Genomic DNA, 6,006 nt, shown 5'->3' with positions numbered 1-6,006 from the left:
CTTCGCAACATCGGAAGAAGCTAGGTCAACCCCCAGCTGCGCTGTTTTTTTCTAACTCGAAAAACGACGAGTGCCCTTGGCAGTCTGTTTAGTTTTCTCTTTTAGTTTTCGTTTTTTAATCTGCTTTAACCGCACAGTGCACTGTATGGCTACGTGCTTTCGCATTTTAATTGCCTGATGACGCCTGCAAGGCAAGTACCGCACGTCAAACGGCTGCTCACCGCCGTGAGCGGGCCCCGCTGTCTGATGGGTGCCTGTCATCGCCTTTTCTGAGCGGTGCCATTAGGGAATGCCGCGGCGTGAAAATGACGTCAGCGTGTAGTCACCAACACGTCCAGCCAGCACTACCCAGTGACGCGAATTCTAGACGTTCCTAAGACCAACCTCCCCAGAAGAAGCGTGCTGACGGCGAGGAGAAGACGAAGGTGATGCGGGGGCTGAAGAAGTCGAGGCGATGGGCGAGACGGCCTTTACAGTGGTCAATTACAAAAAAAATTGACCACATCTTTCCGCGGGGGGAAGCCATGGGGTGATGCGACGCATTTGGGCGGTGCTTGTTACGGTTGCGCCGACCATCGCGGTAGCAGACCTGTTAGTCTCCATTCAAATCATCGGTAGTCATCGGATGTCATCGGAGCGGCGGCGGTGGAGCGACTGAGCGGAGCGGCGCAGTTATCGCGTTTATATGTACCGCGCGTTAACGGTGAGGGGAATGAGAGAGAGTAGCTCATGCGCATGTGTTAACCGAGCGCTAACGCGCGCTGACGCACAGCTGGTATGGCGAGGGGAGCGAGCACTAACGCAAGGTAGCGCTGCGGTGAGAGCGGCGTTACCGCGCAGCTGGCGTGGCGAGGAGAATGGGGGAGAGGCGTGCGGATGGACGCCGGATGCATTCATGGAGGGACAAGGCGAGTTAAAGAGATGCGTCGCATCTAAAAGATCGACCTTCACGAGTTTCAGTGACGTTTCACCTAAGGCGAACAGGACACTCCTTTTGGAAGGTGAATCCGAACCTTCTAGCCGCAGGAGTCGTCACGTCGGCTCAATAAAAAGTACTGACACATCGCCTAAAGAAGAATGGAAGGCTCATCGTTACGGTACCAACACGTGCTGTGGTCAATAGGCTATTAGAAGTGACGGAAGTTTCTAGTATCGCCGAGTTTCGGTCCTGCGCTCTTACTAAGCGGCGTTTAACAAAATTCATGGTGTTCCTCGAGAGTACAGCGACAATGAACTGCTCGAGTATCTAAGGGACCAGGGCGTAATACCTGCCAGGCGGCAGGAGTCTTAAGTCCCCGATTAACTTTGCACAGTTAAAGGATCGCAACGGGACACAGTGATTCTGGAGTTTTCGAGTGACTCCTCCTTGCCTAAGGGGATATGCCACTGGTTTTGTAGCTGCCCCGTCCAGGAATATATGGGTGTTTCTATCTCTCTTTTTCTATCTCTCTCTCTCTCTCTCTCTCTACGCAACAAATAAGCAAACCTTATCGTTTTCTTCCACATAAACATTTCACTCTCTTCAACCTTTGCCAAGGCCCACACAAACACATTACTGGTGCCTTGTTTCTCGTGGTGCCCCGTGGCAATATCTTTCCTGTTGGTCACGAGGGATTTTTAACAGCAGCGTTCTTCATCTCTTTGTTGCGCCGTCCATACGCAGAAAAGATACCAAGAAAAGCCGAGCACACGTGAGCCTGCGTGTCGTGATGTTGGTTGTAACATGACACGCATCCACTTGGGGATTGTGTAGGAATCGGGCCCAAGGGGGCCTAAAGCGCCCGCTAAACAACACTGTAAATTAGACGTCTAAGCATTTTGTTATGGCGATAGTGTGCCCGTTGGCCCAAATACTATGTCACAAGTATAGATTGAATCCCGTTTCGCATTTGAATGAGGAAAAGCACATAATCACAAGCGACAATTGGTGGCGTCGTCAGTAAATAGAAACATGCGCGTCACCGTTATTCTACTCCTGACTTCACATGACGCACTAATAATGCTGAGACTTCGCTAGTTGTTACCGCCTTCCAGCGGATCTCTCTGTTTAAAATGCGAGCTTCTCGGCCGGCTGAGCTATATGGTCTGCTGCTTTTACGTTGTGTCTCTTCTACGTACAGCTTCGCTTTTAAAGAAGCTTCTTCAACAAGGAAACGCACCTTTCTCGTGCCATTTGGCGACGGAAGAACTCTCTCAGACGCAATGACGCGCACATGGGGATCTCCCTGAAGCATGCCTTCAACGGCGGGTGAGCACTCGCGGAAGACTTTGTTGCGGCAGACCATCACGTATACGAATACGGAAGTAGGGGTTGTACAAATAAAGCACTTATATACGTGACTGAGTTTGATTGCGTCTCCTGCTGACGAGCGCAATATTTATACACAGGGTAAATGGTTCTCAGTGACTTATATGGCGCTCGTTGAATTTCGCTCATATAGAGCGACGAATACAGCTCTGCTGTGACATCAGCCCTGGACCGTTTGGCAAGCAGGCTTTACATAAGCAGAGCCAACTTGTCCAAGGTAGCTGTTTCCATCCCTTCTTCATATACTTGACACCAGGCTTGAAGTGAAGTTATTCTGGATATCCAACAGTATTTTGATTTTTAAATCTATCTTTTACCTTACGACATCGCGTTCTGAGTTCACTTTATAAAGAAACATGCGCTCATCTTTTTTCGATTCATTTAATAGAGCGATGGCACGATGTCGTACGCTAATTTCAAGTAAGCCAGACATCCACAATCTCCTCTGTAGACATGATGCTATTTCTGGGGGACAATGTCTCCTTGCTCGATGCCCTTCCCAAAAATCTTATGAAAAATTATCGGCCGCGTACATTTCAGGAATGTTCTCCGCAAGGGCCCCAATGTACCTCTCTCCTATTCAAGATTCTGGATTTTTCACTTCGTTCAGATTGAGTAGGTAGGATGGAGGAAATCCCTTCGCGGTGGCTCAGTGGGCAAGGCACTGTGCTGCGCGGCCCAAGGACGCGGGTTCGATTCCCGGCCGTGGCGGCTGCTTCTCTGACAGAGGCGAAACATGAAAGTGCCCGTGTGGTACCGCAGCCCTGTGTGACAAACCTGGCCGTCTAGACAGAAAGAGTGGACGAGAGTAAAGATGAATTCACACTAGCGCCATCTTCTCGTTCCCCTAGAACACTCCTATTATGGTGAGCAATTCGTGATTTGCATTAGTCAAGTCCTCCTAATACAAGCAAAGAACGTCGTCTGCTCACGGCTCTACAAACCTTCCATGAGACATCCAGCCTCTACCACTTCCTTCAGGTTCCTTCAACATTAGTGGCAATACGGGAACTGTGACAGCATACCGACGGCCATCTGATCTACTGTATTTTGCACCGGCGGTTGGTGTAATAAAATGCCTAGTTCTTGCATGTTATCACCTTTATTCCGCACTGTGTCAGTTGCCGAAACTTTGACTATTGTGTTTTTACCTTTGGGTTATTCTTGCTAGCGAGATGTCTAAAAACCTGCCTAGCAAAGAAAGGGAATGGCGGAATGAGTCCCATGAGCTGTGAACAGAAATGAAAAAATAAAGAAAAACATGGCTTTCTGCAACAAAGCCTTGGAAGGTATACAGAAGAAGTTAGCTACTGCGCAATCAGAAAGGGGTGCAAAAAAGAATGCCGAACGGCGTCTTCAATGCAATTAAAGCGATAACTGCATACCCGAGCTTCATCAGAGGCTTGTGCACTGCGAGCAGTAATTGTGTGGTTTTAACGCTTAAATAAAACGGCTCGTTGAAACAGCCCGTAAAAACGTAGCTGACGTGGTGAGGAAATCGGTGCCGCAGAGGGCAAACCTATTAGAAGCGACGAGATAGAAGACTATCACCCTGAGCCTACCCGAGAAGCTGGAAAAAACACGGTTGTCGTGCAGTTAGAAAGCAGGCAAACAAGGTACGCTTCTTTGAAGGTGGCACAGAAAAAAACGGGTCAAGCATAGGCAGGTTGGAATTGGAAAGAACAAATTGGTTGGAAAGAACAAATCCATCTGAAGGACCACCTATTCCCTACCCTGAAGTGCCCCATCTTCTTGGCGCTGACAAGGAAAGGCGAGTTCAAGTGGCGGTTTCTACCTTCTACCTCCTGTCCGGACAACCAATATATACACCATACTCGGACTTGCATGGAACGTTTCCCCAAAACATTAACCGGGCTTGATGGGTCATCCTACCCTTACGCTCGTAATGCAAGCTCGCCCCTTTCACTACGTGTCATCGATGACAATTGTTGGGCCATTTGCGAAAAGTCGCGGGTCTAAACCACTCGCGTACTGATATACTTGACTTGGAACCCGCAGTCAATTTTTAGAGAAGCCAAGTTGAATTCCACCTCAGCACTTCCGAGTATGCGTTGCAGCATCACCAGAAACACTGCACTGAATGTCTCGTGGGCACCATTGATGTCTCGCGGTCCTTTGCGAAAAAAAAACCTCGGCTGATAAAAATTGTGACTACAACGCCAAAAACTGGATCTCCCGCCCCACCAACTGGGACGCTTTTCCGCAGGTCGTCATCTTACACCTAATAGATTCCGATCAAACACTGGATTGATGAACTTAGTGCGACTGCGCCGCCAACAATTGGGAAGCAGAATTTTGAGCGTTCCGGACGATACGCTACACTCGACAAATTTCAAATGGCCGACATGGAGTCACTCACCAGAAACATAACTCGAGGCCACCGTGGTTGCCATGGCAGTGTCCGCCTCATCCTGAATTAAATTTACCCAGAAAAGCCTTCTCTAAAAGTTACAAAAGGTCTGTATTGTTGCGTAGCACCAATATAGCGATGCAATGCCGTTGGAATTATTGGTCTAAATTCAGTATTAGCTTCGCCAGAAGCAAATAAATGCACCTTTCCCCACTTGCCGATCGACTCCTCCTCCCTCTCTGCTTCCTTCAAAGCAGCTGGAAACACTGGGAATAGCCGTGTGACATCGCGACGCTCGACTTCCGTTCTGCGCTAGCTACATTCCTGCGCCTAGGCACGCGTCAATCGCTGCGGACCCGCCTTTGCCGCGTTTGCCTCGGGATCGCGCAGGAAGGAGGAAGAGCAGCCGGAAGCCAATGGCAGTGACGCCGCCGGCGGCCAACCTCGCCGGCGATTGGGCGAATCAGGAGAAGCCTTCGCCGTTGCGTCATCCGTGGTCGTCGTTGCGTCATCCGCGGTCGCCGTTGCGTCAGCCGCGGTCGGCTCGCTGCGGCGTCGCGCTCATCAGCTGAGAAATGCGATCTTTAAAAATTGTTTACAAATTATCCATACAACGTATGGGGCTCACACTTGGCTAAAAAATCCCCCGTTATGTGTTCTACCACCTCAACGCATTTGATTGCCACCTTCACAAAGCTTTTCGGGGTCCCTTTAACGGTCGCGATTTGGCAGCAGTGTTGAAAGCGATTAAATCACCCTTTTATTTCGCTACAGCAACGGTAATGGCGTCGCGATTGTCGTAATTGGCGTCATACACGTTGATCACGCCTTAGGAAATTCGGAATGGTTTGCGTAGGGCATAAGTGTTCCGCGTTGGACAAAGGTGGCTGTCACCTGGTAACAGCGGGGCATATTTCGCGTCCCGCCCTGGGTTGGAATTTATAAGCGACGACGTAGGGAATGGCGACTCGCTGTTTTTCAGACGAGTTCTTTCCCTGAGGAACGTATAAGCCTATTCAGTGATAAAATGCACTCCAGCATAATTTCTGGATGTTTTCTTCATTCTTGAGGAAAGCGTCTTGCGAACTTTTACCAGTTTTAGCTCCAAAAAGCAGCCCATCGTCAACTCAACATGTCCTTGGCACCATGGCTAAGTCGAATTGCGTCGTAAAACCATCGGAACTGGCGAAGGATAACACCAGTCTCAATTGCACTGCAGGAACATTCTCGGGCATGTGCAGTACAAAGATCACCGAGGCCGATCATGTTCCGGACGAAGACTGATATCCCCAATTCATTGCGCTCACAAAACGAACACAAATCGTAC

Source organism: Haemaphysalis longicornis, unplaced genomic scaffold (genome assembly GCF_048455015.1).
Source record: "Haemaphysalis longicornis isolate Haplotype H1 unplaced genomic scaffold, Haemaphysalis longicornis Haplotype H1 scaffold_7, whole genome shotgun sequence".
NCBI classification, from domain to species: domain Eukaryota; kingdom Metazoa; phylum Arthropoda; class Arachnida; order Ixodida; family Ixodidae; genus Haemaphysalis; species Haemaphysalis longicornis.
This window is presented reverse-complemented; position numbering follows the sequence as displayed.